A 19,071-nucleotide genomic window follows, 5' to 3' on the forward strand; every position below is an offset into this window, starting at 1 on the left:
TCTCTGTTCGAGGAGTGCTTTGAAGTTGAAACATATTTTGTACATGCTAAGTATTATTATTAAAATTAATTGATAGGGGGACTGTACTGTGCAGCTGCCTGCTAGCTTAGATTGAGTTATGCTGCAGGATATTGTTTGTGTTGTGATGAAGAAGGCTGTGGTAATACTCTCTGACTGCATCTCCCCTGGGAACTCTCCCAAAAGCAAAATGTGCATCTGATGAGAGTATCCCAGTGAGCAACGATTTAAATACATTAATAAAATTAATAGGAATGAGGAACATGTGCAGGAGGTAATTTGAGGTCTTCATAAGCATCAGTCTTCAGTTAGGATAAAAATTATCAGTGGTCTTAATTTTGGAGGCAATGAGTTGCCCAAATTTGACTCCGATATGGAAAAGAAGTCTTAACAGAAGTTTTAAGCTTGTTCTGAGATTGATTTCAAACTCAGGTCATTTTCCATCCACTGTCCAGGCTCTCTTCTTGTGTGCTTTGATGGTTTACTAAAAAATGAAGCCAGCTTGCTTTTTCAAGGCAGTTGCAGAGAGATCTAATTCAGGAACTTGAGACCTTCTTTGCACTCAGTGAAGAGGAAGGGTAGGGGGAGAGAAAGGAAAGTTGATGATTCAGGATGATGCTTAAATGGGCTGTGCCTTCTTTTAATGAAGCTTCATGCTGAAGCTGAACATAAGTGCCTCAGCTAAAGGTTATCCATTAATTGATATGGTTCCTCCCCCCACAGAAGCAAACCTGATCTAAAAGACCCCTGGTTGAGGCAAACTGGTTCTGCTACTCATAACCCCAGTACTGACCTTTTCTTTTTTTATTTTTTCTCTCTCTTTGACTGTGAATTCCTTGAATCCTTTATTTGTTTTTCCTACTTTCCAGTGCAAACATCTTTGCTAGAGTGCAGCTGTCTCATTTTGCATAGCAGACTCAAAACACAGCTCTCACCAGTCCACGTTATGCTAACTTATGATTGAAACATTCAGACCTGAACCCCTGGAATTTCCCATCTGCTTTTCATCTGCTGAGCTGAAGCTAGAAGGGCAACCGCTGCGAGAAACCCCACAGGGCAGGTTTTACAAGTGGGTGTAATTGAGAAACAGTTAGCTAACACTCTCAGATACAGGGCAAGGGGATGATTAATAAAAGAAAATATAGATCAAAAAGATATAAACAGTGTGATCCAAATCAGTGCATTGTTAGTTTGTGGTTTTGTGTTGTTTAGATTTTTTTTTCAAATGCATACACGCTCACACAACCTCAAGACCATGTGCACTAGTGTGTCTCGTTGGAGAAAGTAAAAACCTGAGATTCATTGAGTACAGCCAGCACTTAAATGGAGCAAAAAGTCTTATTGAAATTCTGGACAGGGAGAAGGGAAAACTGAGAGCCACTTCCCAGCCAGCAGTGTCACACACTTCTTGAGCAAATCAAGTGAAAAAAATAGCTGATGATTTTAATTGTTTGACACAACTTGCCTCTAAAGTCCCAAGTATGCAAATCTAAGCCTGAAGTCTGCTGAGCAGTGCTAAGGACCCCGTGGCCCTGTTTAATCCTTGCACAGTGAATCTGGTGATAGCAGGTATTCTATCTGCAGTAAAAAGTGACACCATGTGCACCAGCTGTCATACTGAGGAACAAGCACGGACCTTGAGCTCCATGGAACCCTTATTCTCTGTAAAGTGCCTAGAAGAAGGGTCTGCAGTGAGCACTGTCCAGGAGCTGTTCTTCCTTGTAAGAAATATCTACAAGATCAGTCATCAAAATGTGTCTTAAATGATCCTTAATGCTCCTTCTTGCTGTGTTTTGTCTTGGATTAATTTTGTTTTTGATAGGAAGGAAAAATAAGTAAGAAAAAGGAATCAAAGGAAATGCACACAAAAGCACATGAACACATACACATACACACTGAGAAATTGTTATATAAAATGACCAAAGAAAATCAAGAAAAATAATTATTGCAGCTGATGAAGCAGAAACCCCATTATGGCTAGATGCTACTTCACAATGTAGGGTCCTGGAGGCTGAGAGCTAAATGCATTTTTCAGCATCTTTAGCACAATTTATTAAATTAAGTTTTAAAATGAACCACATTTCTACCCACTCTATATTTTCCCTCCTCCTTGCTCTCTGCTTAGGACATTTAAAAGTCAGGGTTTATCACTCTTTGTTTGCTTCCTCCCATTTTCAGGCTTGATGCTGGAGTATGAAACTCTCCTTGCATTTATGCTGGAAATTTTATTCATGTAGATATCAATCCTTATACTAGGGTGCAAGATGGGGAGAGAAAAACATCTGGAATATCTTTTGGTGTCTTCTGATGAAAGCCTGAGGTGCCTCAACCCAGAACCAAATCAAAGCTTCAAGATGAAGCAATGCCTCCTGTTAAATCAACGGTGCCATTGAAGCAGGAATGAAATCCAAAAATCAAATATCTTCCTAAAGTGGAAATCTAAGGGGTAAAATGGTAAATGCACTTTAAATCTGTATGCAAGTTGCTGGCATTCGTCTTTTCCCAGAAGGAGTTTCCAGCACTGGAGGTGCTGAATATATAAGTTTCAGAGGCAGTCTGAAATAAATCTGTTACGGCCTTTTCTGAGATGTAATCCTTTGACCATGCAACAGGGTAATCCCCAAACCCTTTAGATACAGCTAGTGAGTCTGTACTGAAATGATGCTGCAGGTATCTTTCAAAAAGAGAAAAAATATTCAAAATCTTGCAGCATATGGCACACATTTTTAGGATAATTTTTCACTTGAGTTTCATCTTTCTTCTTTTGAACTTATTGTAAGCTAAAACCCAGTTTTAATTCCCATGAGATCTTAGTCTCATGTCTCCTGAATTTTAACTCAAGTAATTCTCTTTTTCATTCCTGCACATTGATGCTGGCTCTGTGTTTGTTAAGACAGGTTCACTTTCACTGTCAGTCTCTAATTTGCATGGGAATAATTAAAAGCATCTTCATCTTTTAGGTGAAGAAAGGAATGGGAAGAAGTAAAGTGAAAACATCAAAAGGGGCAGTTGCAAAATGGAACATGGAAGCCATAACACCCATCACAGAGGCACTTGCTATAGATACACAGCACCACAGGACTGGAAGACATGCCTAATTCCTTGTCTTTTAAGGCAATTGTGCAATATACATGGTACTGCAAAATGACTCACGATATCAAAAGAAAAATCATTGTGAAGAAAAACAATGTCAGCCTTTGGGTTTCCAAGAAGGAATTGCAAGAAAGGAAATGAGGAAAAAAGACAAATCCAGAAATACATATCTATTCCTCCCTCTTATTCCTCCTCTTTATAAAGTATGAGAATTAATTCAGGATGTAGTTACAGATGTGGATTTTAACACGGCGTCTGTTCACGTATGCGTCGTATGAGTAGCTCCAAGTATAACCTGGTTGAAGAGCAATTTAATTAATTACACTTAAACTATAAGCTTTCATTTATAGTAAGGCCCTCTGGGGCTTATTTCTTTGCATCACTGCTGGAATTAAAAGGAGATTTAAAACTTGTGTAAATTATTTTTATATGTAAGGTATACAAAGTGACATGTACAGCAGTTCCACACAAATTCATTTGTGTGTGCATCTGTAGAGGGAGGAGGTTTTGAGGGGTGTCCCTATGAAGATGTGCTGTATAATTAACACATTTTTAAGGATATTTTTTCTTGATTTAATTTTTTCCCCTTTGTATAAAAAGGCACATGGCAAGATTATCTTTCACAGTTATTAGTAAAGATATACATATACAGATGCCCCTCTAAATTATGCATTCAGTCATCATCCCCCAGATAAATGTTGAGTCATAAAGGCACGTGTTGATTTAATATCTGAGAATGAGATTTTTGAGTCAAAGGACTGTATCACATTAGAAGTGCTGGGTTAGAAATGGTCAGGCTTTGAAACTTAATACCATAGCAAATAAATCTGGCAATATGTTTTAAAATACAGGAGAGGGGGAAAAAGCATAAATTGCAGCCATGAAAGTATCCTCAGTGTATTTTTTGACCAAATTGCTGCATATTTCAAAGATGTATTATCAAGGTTGTTTTCATTTTGAGGGTCAAATGAATAACTTATCAGTCTAATAAAGAATGTTTTACTCCATGTGAACGTATATGCTTTAGATAGAAATCAACAAACATCACCAACTTGAAAAGATCTGAATTTTGCTCAAAGAGTAAAAGGTACAAGAATTGTCAGGAAGGAATTATAAAATTTAATTATAAAAAAATTAAAGTAAATATTATAAAAAAGTATAAAATGTGGTTTATTTTTTTCCCCAGAGTGAAATGTACACAATTCCTGTAGAGATGTGGCTTCTCACATTCAGGGCCAAGATTCAGAACAAGATGACAATACATTTGCATTTGAAATTTACTTCATGCAAAGTTCTGAAAGCAAGCATAACCATAAGGATAACATATAGGCTGTGCAATTCGAAGTGGGACATGCAAACCACTCTGAAACTGTTAACTGTGGCTGTCCCACACAAATACAAATGTAAGGAACTGTGCCATATGTAAAGACATCACCATACCCTAGGTACGTTATCTCTGTTTCTTATCCCCCTTTTTAATTGAAATGAAAGATAACTCCAAAAAACAATGCAGACTGTTTTATTTACTTTCTCACTTCCAGATTTTTTAATCCATAGGTGCTTCAGTAATCACCCTTTGAGTATCCCCAGGTGCAGATGTTAAACAGTGGCTGATATCCTTCTATGTGCAACTTCACTGCAATGCAGCCTAAATTTAGAGGCACAAGCCATTAAGGAATTCCTCAGTGAGAGTCAAAATTCAGCCCCGACCTAGAAGTGTTTTGCCCCCTCCTCTGAGTCATGGTGCTCTTAGTGGAGTGTCTGGAGGTTGATCTGCTCAGTGTGAAAGCAATGGAATTAGCATCCTCTTTTCAACAGCAGAGAATGGCAACTGGAGATTGTGGCAGGGCTTCAAAAAAACAGCCCTGACGGGAAAGGCTAATGCTTCATGTGCCCTGAGTGAATCATGCTGTGAAGGAAAACCCTCTCTTGCGTAGTCAGTGTGGTCAGGGAGGAGCTACGATAGACCAAAAGCCTCTGATGGCTTTCAAAGGCATTTTCCTTTCATCACCTCCATTTAATATTTATGGAGCTCTAGGTACTTTGGATTAATGAGATACTAAGGATATCCATGAGGCGAGTTCTAAGCTAGCCACATAAATTAGTTGGGTTGGGTTCTGCTGTGATAGAACAGGACCCAAACAGCATCTGTTTTCTCCTTGGCTTTTCTTCCTCTCAAATCAGAGCTCTGTTCAGGAAGCTTCCAGTCTTGTAGAGCTCATAGGTTGGAGAGTAAGTGGAAACTATGTATGTGAAATTTTCTGATTCTGCTAAGTAACATCAGTTCAACCCGTGGACTGGGGAGCTATCCTTAGCTCATAGATGTATTTCAGTGATAGAAACTTAGGACGTTGTTTCGGATTTAGGGATTTTTTTAACTGATGTTCTGAAAATATTTTGAAGACCTGTTTTTAAAATGGCCTAAATTTTCAAGATTCAAGGGTTGCATTGACTCTAGGCCAAATTTCTCTAAATATCTTGATGAAACTCATGTAGTCTCCAGGATGCACTATGTTGTAGCATTTTTTAATCTGTTGTGTGAAAAAGAACATCTGTGTAGTCATGGTCATATTTTTAGGAAGCTTCTTACTTAAAAATCATATTTATCAATGGTCTTGCCCTGTGAATAGCCATTTGTGAGTGAAAAAGACAGTCATATTTTCTTTTAAGACACAGCAGATTTATTTTTTTAAATTTCAGTAAATTTTCATTCACTTTTACGATTCTATTCATAGTGAAAGGCAATGATCATACCTCCCTTTAAAATAAAAATAAAAGGTAATTTTTGGGGAAGACTGAAAAATAAAGCAAATAATATCTGATCCCAACTAAGCCGGATACCTGAAAACCAGCTATGAGAGTTTCTCAGTATGAAGAAATATCTCTTAGTCTTAGTTTTATTCAGAGCTTTGGCTTACCTTGATTCAACATAATAAGTAAAATGACATATTTGCTTTTCAAGGAACATTAGAAATTTTGTTCTAGAAAGGTCTTATTAGTTCTGCTTTTTCAGCTCTCAACAGTGTGACATTATAAACAATGATAGGCTTCACAGACTTAGTAAAATGTGTTATTGTCCTTGCTGACAAGCCCTGGCAAGATGCTGTGTGTGTTTTTACAGAGCACAATGTCAAAACTTTCTTATACAGAGCCGAGGACCTGTACAGAATGAGCTACAGCAGGCAGAGATTAGCAAATTCCCGCTGTAGCTGTTTGCAGATTTGCAACTTGTGTATTCACTTGTGGGGCGTCACGGTTGTATATTGAGCATCCATAAATCACAGAGCTCCCCGGCCTTGCTATGAAAATATGACAATTCTGCTCGGCACCTGCTCCACCCTCTATTTCTGTCACCTGCCAGAATGACAGCGGGCTATAAACGTCTCCGTGTGCTAAAGTCTCAGCTCTGATTCCATGGAATTAAATGACCTTGGCCAAGATGATATTTTTGATGTGGAGAGCTTATCCCATTCTTCATGCAAAAGAAGCAGGGCTCTAAACTTGAGTGACAGAAGTCAAATCTTCTTGAGGGGAAAAAAAAAAACCCAAAAAAAAAAAAAAGCCAAAAAGAAACCGAAACAAACCAAACAAAAAGCATTGACTTTATTTTAATATTTCTTCTTCAATATGCTGAAGTTTTACCAGGTAATTGCCCGACACAAATATTTATGAATGTCAGACCGTGGAGTTTTATAGCATTTGCTCAGAGAATAACATCATTTAATGAATTCTACCATGCACATGGGACTCAGGTCTTTAATGAATAGGTCACTGTGATTTCTAGAGATGGCTGTCACTTTGAGATATGAGAATCATTTCTCTTTAGTGAAGAGGAGCTTGGATATGTGCATATTTAGGGGTTCTTTTTTGCCCAACTTTAGACCTCTCAAAAATGATGCAGAGCTGGGGCTAAGATTTAGGAGATTTCATGTGTTTTATCACTGAGATCCCCAAAGATTAGGAAAGTGCACATACAAAATTTAAAATAAAAGCAAAAATACCCCAAATTCCTCTGAAAAAACTGTTATTTCTATTAATTTTTGAGTTCTGAAGCACCAGTTATGTAGTAGGAGATTTTGTTCATTTTTTGCCATGGCTCACTGATGATTATTCATTTCACAAGCTTCACCCTTTGCTAAAATTTCATTCATAAATAAAACAATGCTGCCATATAATAAAACTATTTAAATGTAGTTCAATCTTTTGCCTCAGGGCATTCTTTATAGTCCTATATAGGATGAGGGAAATGAGCATCATTTCATTACTACACGTGGAAGAACTTGGCCTTGATGTTCCAACGATACCCTTATACACAGAGAGGTAACCACAAATTACCATCCAAGGAATTTTAACCTTAAAAAAAAAATAAACTTTATATCAAAAGTGGTCTTACCTTTGGCACAGACAAAAAATGAGTTTTGATAGTTTTGATACCAGAGCATATTGCTATAGTTCTCTTAACCAAGCAGTGGAACACAGTGTGGAGGCAGAACCTTGCTATCCATGACTCTCCCCTTGCAAAGCAGAAAAAGGACTTAGATTCTCATGTTAACTGTCTTTTTTAAATTATTATTTTTATTTTACAGGGAAAAAATACATTAAAATGGATAAAGCAATATATAAAAACACTTCTCAAATCTAATTTAATACACTTTTTGAACTACTAAAAGTAGTGCTTTTATAGAGCAGAGGAACAGATGTATTTTCTAAGAAAATGAAGAGTTTCTTTGTGTACAATGGAAATGAAAATGGCATTATAATTTGAAGTATTGACTGTTTTAGTAGGAAAAAAAGATAAGCTTTATAACAGATGGGGCATCACAGGATGTAGAAAAGAAATAAGCAATAATAAGAATTTTGAAGTTAGCATGAAAGCAAAAATCTGGATTTTTTTACCCACTTATTTTTAATTAAGATCTCCCTATTTCTGCTGAATTAAAGGTACTGCAATATAACTGCAATACAGCCAAAATATATATCTTTTGTCTAAAATTCAAATAGTTCAAGTTCAGCCTCTTCTAGGGTGAATTTGAAACAAGAGGTGATTTCAAATTCAAGGACTTTATTCCAGAAACATCACCTCTACTGCTCAGTAGAAAAGGTGCTTGCAAAAATTCAGGTCTTCTCCAACCTAAATAATTCTCTGATTCTGTGATTCTGTGACTTTTACCATCTTTTATTCATTTTGAGGCTTTCATCTTTGCACTCTGCACACTTGCACCTATTTTAAGGTGATTGACCTGTGACAGAAAGCTTTATTGCCTGACCCTGCTGTATGATATTAAAATTGCAAATGTTTCTCTATGATGATTTTTCCTTCTAAAATAAAAGCTTATCTAACATAACCATAACATGTGCAAAATCTTTCTCAAGAACATCCACAGTGCTTTTACACTTATTTTCCCATTTCTAGGCTAGTTTGCCTTTTGATATTAGGTGTAAAATTAATAGGCATTTTTAATCAAGACATTTTTAGTTATATAAAATATGTCTCAAATTTGGAGCCAGCTAATGAGATTTTTTTTTAATGCAACAAGTTTACAGAATTTAGCTATTATATCTTATTGTGGATTTTATATCAGTTTAGGCATTTGGATTAAGCATGTTGCTTATTGTGAAGTTACTCCACTATTTCTTCAATTGTTATTTAATGACTCCTATATCAGTTTTAAGAACCTCTGATTTATGTACTTCAAATAGTTATTTAGTCAGCTAAATCCTGAGTGTAACTTGTCCAGGTAAAAACAAACGATGGGGAAAAAACCCTAAACAACCAAATGAATCAAACAATACATAAAGTTATTGAAAAAAAATTTGAAATGGTGTCAGAAAAGAATATTTATACTTTTGCAATGAAGTCCTCTTAATTTAGTGATCAGAAGAAAATGTGTGATGTCAACAAAACAGAAAATACTAACTTAAGTGTGGATTTCTAGTAAGCAAATAACTGTGAAAAAGACCAGCTACTTCAATCCCAACTGCTTGCTTTACAGCTAACACAAACAGCAGGGGCAACAGAAAGTTATTGCCAAAGATAACTGGAACAGATTACTTTGTCCTGAAATAATTTTTTCATTGCTATCCCTTATTCCCATGCAAATCTTGAAATGACCTATAGTAGACTTTTTAATATTATAAGTCTTTTGGTGGTCAATATGACCAGTAACACTGCTGAGGACTTGTTCTTCTGGGTGTCAATGTGCTTTATGGGTTTGACTACAATGAGGCCATATCCTTTCATTTCTGCAAAGGAATGAGTGGATTGTAGCAAATTCCTTGGGTGATTCAGTGCACTAAATCACTCCCTTTCCCATGAAGAATATTATTCAGCTTCTGCCTCCTCTCAGGAAGCAACTCACATTTTGTAGAAGAGCTTTTTATTCAAATAAACACCAAACTATAAACTGGCTTCCCAAAAAGGATGCTCTCTTAAAGTGGCAGTGACATCCTGTGCCTTAATCCACTCCCCTGACTCAAGCAATAAAGTGACAAATGAAATCAGTGACTGTTGAGAAATAACCATGTTCAGTTCAACTGGATACACACACACTCTTCACTTGAACAAATCTATCCTTTAGGAAAGTTGCCCTTAAAGTTACAGTGCCAGGCTGCAAGTTGTAAAACAAAACAGCAAGAAAAACCCCAGGAAAAAAAAAAAAAAAAAAAACTTTTAAAATATAAGACTAGAGAACAAAAAATAGATAACATTGAAAGTTGATCAGCTGATATACGATATTAGCTGAAGATGTGTTTCTGAACTTGTCAGGTGCATTTCTGTTCACAAATCCCATGACAATATGGTAATGGCTCTAAATACTATTGAAAGCCACATTATTATATCTACTGCTGTGGAATACTGCAGTATTTGTTTATAATAAGTGTAATTTCTATATTTCCCTCCAGTGTGTTCATGTTTTCAAAAGCTAATCAATAGTTGCTTTACTTACTTTATTGAGTTTCAGCACATTAATTAATGTATCCCTCAGTAATCATAACAGACCTCATCACTGGATCAAAGAGAAGAGTTTGAAATTGGTTTTGATAGCAATGAAGTAATTTTTCCCTTCTTTCATATGACCTTATCCAAGGAGAACAGAAGTGTAAAATGCTTCCAGATCAGAACAGTAATTTTATAAATGCATTTGGACCAGGAAAAAGTCTCTATCTATCTTGATCTTTGCTTTACATTTCATATTAATAGATAAAATCACAATCTTTTAAAAAGGTCTAATCCAGAGAGAATAGAGTGAAATCTCATGATTAATATTCACTTCTCTAAATATTTTTATTAAAAATTGCATGGTGTGCAGCTACTGTTTTAGTACTGACACTACTAAAAACATACATCAGTCAGAAATTTAATGCTTATGTGGTTTAGTTCAACACATCGATGATTTCTAACATTTCCATTTCCTGAAGTATTATTTTATGAATTAAAAACACTTATTCTTGACTACACACATATAATGTGACAGCAGAAGTCACAAGGTTTATGCACTGGGATATAGTTGTAAATCAATATTGAAAATCATGGCAGTTTGCCACATTGAGTGTCAGACAGGAGTTGCTATTTCTTAAAGCAGTTTATGCCTTGATTTCAAGAAAAGAAAAAAAAAAAAGAAAAAAAAAAAAGTCTGGTCTCTCTCATGAGCCATATTGGCACTTATTACTTATTTACTTATTCTCCAGCAGTAGCTGATGGGGAAATACTTAATTCAGGAACATGTTGCCAGAATCCCTATGGGGCAGCTGTAGCCAGAGGAGAATTGGAGGAAGGCCGTTTATTTTACAGACCTCTCCTCTTGCCATTGTGTTAACATGTCCTTCTCATCTCTTCACCTGGAAGCTGCCAGGGGACGCAGTCAGAATTGCTGGAAAGAATCATCAGCTGTAGTGAAATCAGAGATTCCTGCCATAGGCAAGTGCTATCAGATTTTCACCCTGAGTGCAGTTGATCTGCTGACTGATATTACAGGCTAATCAAATTATTGAACTGGAAACTATGGCAGAACCCCACCTATGTAAACCTATTATGTTGAATGACTCCATACACAAACTTGAAAATCTAGGGTGTTTTGCAAGTTTCAGTTAACTGGATTTCCTGTACCCATTTTTAGAGTATTTATGGTATAAAAATACTAATTTTCACACTCCTGTGCATCATGTAGAGAAAATGAGAAGATGCACTTCTCAGATGAAGCACCCAAACAGGATATTACCTTTTAAGAAATCTTTGTAAAAGCATTTCTAATTCTTCCTTTCAGGGTCTCTGTTTTCAGCTCTCTTGCTAGGCAAAATAAACCAATGCTAAACTTACAAATAAATGGTTTCTGTGTAACTGAAAACCTCTGTCTCAAAAGATTCCTTTCAGATATCACGACAGTACTCCAATCCACTGTTTCCTTTTCTTGTGGTATGCAATTTTTATTGGAATGCCTCATCTACTTACAGAATCACTGAGTTTACCACCTCTGATTCATTACTCAAATATGACAGAAGTTTGCTGAATTTCCACTGCTCCAACTTTTCCTGTTGTGAATATTCTGAAAAATCCCTATTATTTGAATTAGAAAAAAAGCTTTTATGAAAGTATTCAACTCCATTATAATTCCTGAAGGTTTAAGTACCAGAACTTCTACACTTTCCACTTTAGAAATGAGTTTGAAACATCTATTTCTATCAGACTGCTGTCCAAAAGAGACAAGAAACACTGCAAACAATGTTTTCTAAAATAGACTGCTGAAACATTCTTATAAAAAAGGCTCACATTTCCTTTTCAATGGCAAAATTTTATGTAGGAGATAAAGTAAGTACCAAGGTTAAATTTGCTGTGTTCTCCTTTGTTCAGCACTGACGTGGGCACATTGTCTGTACCTAATGAAAAACTAGGAAAACAGCTGCCTTTGTGGTGTCCCTGTAAGTGAGGTTGCCATTTTTATCTAATCTGGATGGATCCAGGATCAAACCCTTCCCTCACTGGAACCTGGAATTTGCTTTGAGAAAAATAGACTTCCCTTTTGCCAAAATAATACAATTATTATATTATAAAATAATATACTGCATTTCAAAACCTGAATGTATCAACATTCTAAAAACCCCAAACAATAGAAGACAAAGCTCTGAATGTCTAATGTGTCATTATAATGAATGTCATTAACTACAAATTAAACAGCATGCAGTACATCCTGAATTTTCTCCTCTGAATCACAAGAACGGAAAAATTAACTATTGCTGTTTTGTTCCTCTTTTCCTTTGTGTTTCTTAGAATTTTCTAACTGTTTTTTTCTTTGGTAAGTCACGGTTATTTTCATAATACAAAAGGTATTTAACTAAGCAGAGTCCACAGCTCTGAACAGAGCATACATCTGAATGTCACTCAGTAATAAAACAAGATTAACCTAAGGAGCTGCATTTATCTGTTTAGCCATGTGACTGAGAATTAGTTTATTCCCAAATGGAATGGGTACATGACAGTATTGCCATACTGACTTGAAAGCTTGGACAATGAAGGTTTAATTGCTTTCACTGTTGTAAAATGCAACTTAAGAACAGAAATGAGGGCATTTTGAACATAATAAGAAAATATGCATTTACTCTAAAGGCCTTTGCAATTTTTCTGCATATATGGAGTTTTCTTAGCACATACATAAAAGACAAAGAATCTGTATAAAACTCTCTTATTTTTCTAATTTTTGGGGCTAAGCTAAATGAATATATTTCTACAAAAGGAAAACAGTGATTTGAGACACAAATTGTCCAAATCCTGACCCCTTTTACAAAGAGTATTTGCTACAAATCCAGGTTGTTGTTTCTATATGAAACTCTGCTGCCTTTGTGCTGTTGTGGTTATATATATATATATATATATATATATATATATATATGTATGTATATATATGAGAGCTATATTTACTTTTGGTAAATTATCACCAAATAGTTTTCACAAACAAGCCTAAGCACACTTGTTGTCTGTTACTCTGCTCTTCTGCCATAACAATGTAAGAATAGCTGTAATGAGTCAAATGAAAGATCCATTTAGTGCATCATCTCTCTTTGAAAATCACATTACAGGATGCCCTGGGAAGAATATAGGCTGGTCCTAGGAACATCCCAGATATATTTGAGAAAGAGATGATGATGTGCGCTACTGTGTCTCATCAACTTTTCTTTTTTCCATAGAAAAATAACTGGGATACCATGGTATAGACAGGAAACTTTGCTCCACCCAGCCAATTCCCAGGCAGGAAAAAAAAAAAAAAAAAACAGGACTAAGTATACAATGCAATGCCATGTGCTGCATCTATCCCCAGTGAAGACAGCTATAATGCAGTTTTGAATTCTTAGTTTGAGAAACAAACTTTCATCCTTTCACTGTCTTCTTGTATCTTTCCCTTAAGTTGGAGGGAAAAAAAAAAAAAAGGAAAAAATAGTAAAATTGAAAGAAAGGCTGAAACAGGAGGACTGCACAGCTTCATGATATGACAGCCTCACCACCATACCATGGATATCATGATCACCTGTATTTTCAGCTGAAGCATCCGTGATGGGCTGCACAGATTCACTAGTAATCATTACCCTGGCCATGCACCATCAAGTCCTGAAGACTTAAAATGATTTCATTCTCTTATACTTCTGTATTTAAAACATCAAGGAATAATTAAATAAATAATTAGACAAAAAAACCCCACCAAATCCTCTCTCCTTTTAAAGCATATGTTTCTTGAATCTGTGTTTGCCATCCAAGTCATGTCTCATGAATAAGTCATAGGGATTCCACAAGATGTTTGCCACCCAGGTTGTGTATTACACAGCTAGATCTTAAATTTCCTTGTCACCTCTGCAATTTTTGCTGTATAAACTTTCTTATATCTAGAGCCCAATTCTTTGTGAAAAGGTTTTTACAACCAGGTTAATTTATGTGTAGTTTAGTGGGATATGTGGTACTACCAGTGAATTATTTGGAAAAAGGCTGCTTTAAAAGAAACCCTTCCAAAAAACTCTGTCACATCTCCTTTTATTTATGAGACTATTCTCATAACTTTTAAATGGCTCATGTTAGATAGAATAAATTGCCCCCTACTCTCACAAAAGTTTCCTGAAAATTCAGAGATTTTTTTCGCTTGGTATTCTAACATGCCTCCATATGTGTTTAGGGAAATTAAATCCTAGAAAAGCAAAGCTCAGCTCTCTGTCCTCAGATATCAAAACCACTGGTCACATGTCTAAAGATGTCTTTTTGAACACCAAGGCAAAGCCAGTGCTAATGGCTATAGAGGGTGGTTCTCTTTGGGTGTATTTGCCAGAAAATCTTGAATACCAATGCAATCCATGACAGCAAGAAAGAACAGACCTTCCATGTACACACTTCCAGGTCTGTCTGTCCTAGAAAGGCTGTTAAAAAATCCCCATACAACTGGGCAAGCTCCAGGGAGCCCAGGTGAAAAAGAGCCAAACAGACTTTGGTAGGAAATGCAGAAATATCATCCTTTTTCTTCTACTAGGAATTATTCAGTTCCTTTGTGTGGCTCCTAACATTGTGTTACTTAGTCCCTGCTTTTTCTGCTTAAGTAGTTTGGTCTAAAGTTTCACAAACTGCTATGGAGTTCAATGGCATAGGAATAAACTCAGCTGGTAAGAGAAGCCTTGGGGCCATGAATGACAAGAGCCCCATGGCAACTTTGTGTGGATACAGAACCACAACTACAAGCACTTCTTCAGCCCCCTTAATAACATTTTATAACATTTTTACCCCAAGTTGGCACCTTGGTTGTTAATTCTTCTTTCTCATATAAAAGCATGCAAACAACAGATTTTTTTTTTTTTTTCTGAAATCCTCCCACACAGAGAATGCTTAGACTTTACACTCCTTTTAAAGTATTGTTCATCCAACTCACTTTGAACTTTAAAGCTTTTTACAGAGATAACAGGATCTACAGTGTGAGATCAAGCTTAGAAATCACAGCTTGAAATGCCCATCCAGGGGAAGTCATGCAGAAAATGAAACATATCTGGCAGAACAAGACTATGGTCGGAGTGACAACACAAAGTCAAAGAAAAGGGCAATGAGGAGAACCCCAGACAGGAAAAGGCTCCCTGGTGTTACTGAGAAAAAAGAAGGTAAAGATGTGGAGAAAATTAAGAGTTAAAACTCACCTAGCAAGGCTGAGATTGAAGTGTGTGAAAAATTCCATCTCCCCCCTCTTCCCACAAAAGGTCATCCTGTGTGGAAACATTTTCTTGTCTCACTGTCTCTGCTTTTACTTTGGGCTTTATCTGGGGAAATTTTGTCTAGGTGCAAGTGTGTCTTTTTCAAAATTTTCAGACTCTTAGCTAAGGAAAGAAGGGAGGGAGGCATGAAGGAAGGACTTCTGGAAGGAAGGAGAAGGAGAAGGAGAAGGAGAAGGAGAAGGAGAAGGAGAAGGAGAAGGAGAAGGAAGAAGGAAGAAGGAAGAAGGAAGAAGGAAGAAGGAATGAGAAGGACAAGGACAAGAAAAAAAAAAAGAAAAAAAGAAGGAGATAAAAGAGAAAAAATATTATATTCATGGCTGGAGTTGTACATGAAACTGGAACTGCAACTGGATGCTACTGAAATATAAGAACATAGCAGTTCCCCCTGTATAACTGAGAGGGTTCAGGGAGCACTGATAGTCAAGAAGCACAACTTTTCCCTCATTTAATTAATCTTTTGAAAGCACAAACCCCGACTAATATTAGAACTAATTCTTGCTGTGCTTTTAGGTAATGAACTTCTCTGACCATAATTTATGTCATGTTTCAAAGCAGTTTGGATGCCTTGTTGTTTAAATACCATTTATGCTTAGTGAAAAAAAAATAAAGAATTTTTTTCACTCACAGTTTTACCCCCCATATTCACATCTAATACACAAAATGACCATAGGTAATGCAAAAATTAGGGTTTGAACTCCACTGACTCATCTTTTTTTTTTTTAATTGAATAAGCTGAAATAACACAATTATGAAAAGCACACAGTAGAAAGTCTTTGATTATTAAAAAAAAAAAAATTACAAAACACATTTTAGCACTATAATATCATAGTTAAGTAAATCCAATAAATCTATTAACGTGTATACAATTAATCTAAAATCAATAAATCCAAACAGGACTTCTCTGCATTAATTGTGAGATGGATAATAATGGGGGTTCTTTCCTGGGCTCAAATAAATAACTTTCAGGCAACCTTTAAGTTACTGAAAGTGCAGAGAAGAAAATATTAGATTTAAAAAAAAGAACCCTTTTTTTCCTTGAGGGAGATTTTCTGCCCTCGAGTGAGGAAATTGCACTGAATAACACTGAGTTATAAAAGAGACCTTTCTGTACATCCAGCAGGACAGATAGAAACAAACAGCTTTAGAGCACTGTGAAAGCAACTAAATATCTAAATTGTTCTTGTTAGTTACTGAGGGAAAAAAAAGAAAAAGCTGAGAATTATGTCTCAAAATAGAATTCTGTTTTTTCATACTATATGGCATATTATTTTGCTATTTTTCATTAACTTTGTCTCTTTCTAAAATTAACTTAGTTATTTTCTACCAATATATGTAATAATTTTAAAATATATTTGACTATATGTTTATCTTTATTAATATTGATTTATAAATATGAAACTGTGTGTGGATATAAAAATAAAAACGTATTCTTTGTGAGTGTGGGAATGTACATGTCTATACACATGGACAGATATGCGGTTTGGGGGTTTTTTCATAAGTTTCATACAAATATGCCAAAAGCAAAGACTTGTATGAAACTTAAAAAATAATTAAAGAAAAAAAATCCCACTTCCCACTACCATTATTGCTCCGTCTATTTCTGTCTTCCTGGCATATGTTCTTGTCGTCTGCCTGCATTGCCACTTATAAACACTAAGACAGAGAGACAGATTCTTAAAAAAACTCCAAAAACCTAGGACATCTCGTTTATTTCAGTATAATTCTTAGGTTTAAAAAAATCATTAAAAATGACATTGTCCTCTAATTTTTGCTCTATGCAGCAGCTGCTATTGTCAAGCTGTTGTCTTTGTTACAGCATCTTTGTGAAAGAGAACCAGCAAAATTCCCATGTTTGGGGATTTTTTTGTTTATTTGTTTTTAAATATGACAGCTTTCTTTTAGTTTGAGACAGACTTTAATGGAAATAACCTCTCCTTTTAACCCTTATTTCTCTTTTAAAAGTTCCACTCCTCCAGAATAACAAAGCCAGATTCTCAGCTGAAGAAAGTGCAATAGAATTATGTAATTTACACCAATTAAAGCTGTGGGGCGTGGAAGTCATTTCAACAGTCTCTGTATGGTTTATATAGAATTGTACTTTAAAAGAGAAAGTGATAGGATGGTAATAAACATATAAACAATACCTGATCTACTTTTTCTTCAGTTTAGGCCTCTTTGGCATGTATTTTTGCAAGGATGGACAATATATAAGGAAAAGGATGTTTTTTGATTTGTTTTTAATCTCTTTTTCAAGATAGGGGGCAGAAAGTGAGAAAGGAATATAATCCAGCTAAACTGGACAGCACAGGACTTTGTGCTAAGACCCCATTTTGTGTATTCATGCACCTGAGTTTTGTGGACAATACAACAACAGCAGATATCTAGTATCAAATTTCCATTATATGAATATTTATTGGTGCTTATTCTATCTAATTTTTCTGATAATGAGCATAACTGAATATCTGATTTTCAGATGTTAAATTTTTAATGGGGATTTTTGTGCTTGTCTGAGCACTGGTGCACAGGCTAGCAAGTTTTAAGGCTTCTACATTTGTGTGACCCAAATCCCATTGTCATATCTTCTACTTACAAAAAAAATGGGCTGCACTTCTATGTGGAAAACAGAATTTTGTACCTTTTTATATGCTGGTCCAGATTAATACATCACACATATAAACAATTTGAATTTTTAATGTGGATGTGTGTTTTCCCACCTGAGATTTGAAAGGTCCCAAGAAAAAATTAATCTTTGCATTGTAGATATACAAGTCCAAGAATAGCAACATTCAATCTCACTAACTAGAACTATAATTAAATGGGATCAATCATGTATTTCAGTCTAGATTCTTCCAACACCTTTTCTTCAGCCTGCATTCTGTAATTGATCTATGTTCCATTTCATGATAAAATGTGAATAGTTCTGAGAAATCTATATAAATACCTTGCAAACAACAAAGCACAAAACCAAAAATATTTTCCGAAAACACATCAGTTGCTGAAAATGGTTCTCTGCATGATCCCAAAACCAGTTTATGCTGACATAATTGGGTGGGAATACAAAAATAGTAAGAAAGATAGAAGTAGAAATTGAACTTTCCTGGCATTTAATTTCTTAGTTTATAAATTTTTGGTCTTAGGACACGCACTTCCATTCATTGAAACTTTAAAGACTTCCTTTGTTATACCAACTAGATTTTTTTCAACTGGAAAAGAGAACTAATATTCTAATATTTATTTGTTGTATAAATTAAGGCCAAAGTGATTTTTTTCAGTGGTGTAATTAAAAATAAGCTTTTCTGTATTGAATACAACTGAATTTCAAATGTGTCCTTCATGAGATCCATCTGAAGTTTCTGCTAGAAGCTATGAAATATGCTTACAGTGTTTTCTGAAGCACAAAGTTCTAAAGATCAGTTTCCTTCTCTCTGTAGAAAAGATAATTTTTTAACTGACTTGCATAACTTAATTTTCACTCCCAAATATGAGGTTAATTTTACCCTGGACATGAATTTATAAGTTCAAATCTCTCTGCACCCACAATGATAGAAGCTAAGAACACTGTAATAAGCCAAACACATCTCTGCATGCATTATCCGTGTGTGGATATACATGCTTATCTCATATTTAACAAGATAGCTGAATGAGAAATCTATGTATCCCTTTATTTTTGATGCCTTGAGTCTCAACAAAAAGCTAATCGTATCCATTATGTATACAGCAAATCAACTCCTA

The 19,071-nt window shown here is 35.5% G+C and overlaps 1 long non-coding RNA gene across 1 annotated transcript; it reads right to left on the minus strand.

Moving 5' to 3' along the window:
- Positions 1-5,907: 5,907 nt before the first annotated feature.
- On the minus strand, positions 5,908-15,469 carry LOC137465059 (uncharacterized). Its single transcript, XR_010994548.1, has 3 exons — positions 15,265-15,469; positions 7,505-7,625; positions 5,908-6,635 (listed from the first exon to the last, which is right to left on the minus strand). It is a non-coding gene; the product is annotated as an uncharacterized lncRNA (long non-coding RNA).
- Positions 15,470-19,071: the final 3,602 nt, after the last annotated feature.

Source organism: Anomalospiza imberbis, chromosome Z (genome assembly GCF_031753505.1).
Source record: "Anomalospiza imberbis isolate Cuckoo-Finch-1a 21T00152 chromosome Z, ASM3175350v1, whole genome shotgun sequence".
Taxonomy (NCBI): domain Eukaryota; kingdom Metazoa; phylum Chordata; class Aves; order Passeriformes; family Viduidae; genus Anomalospiza; species Anomalospiza imberbis.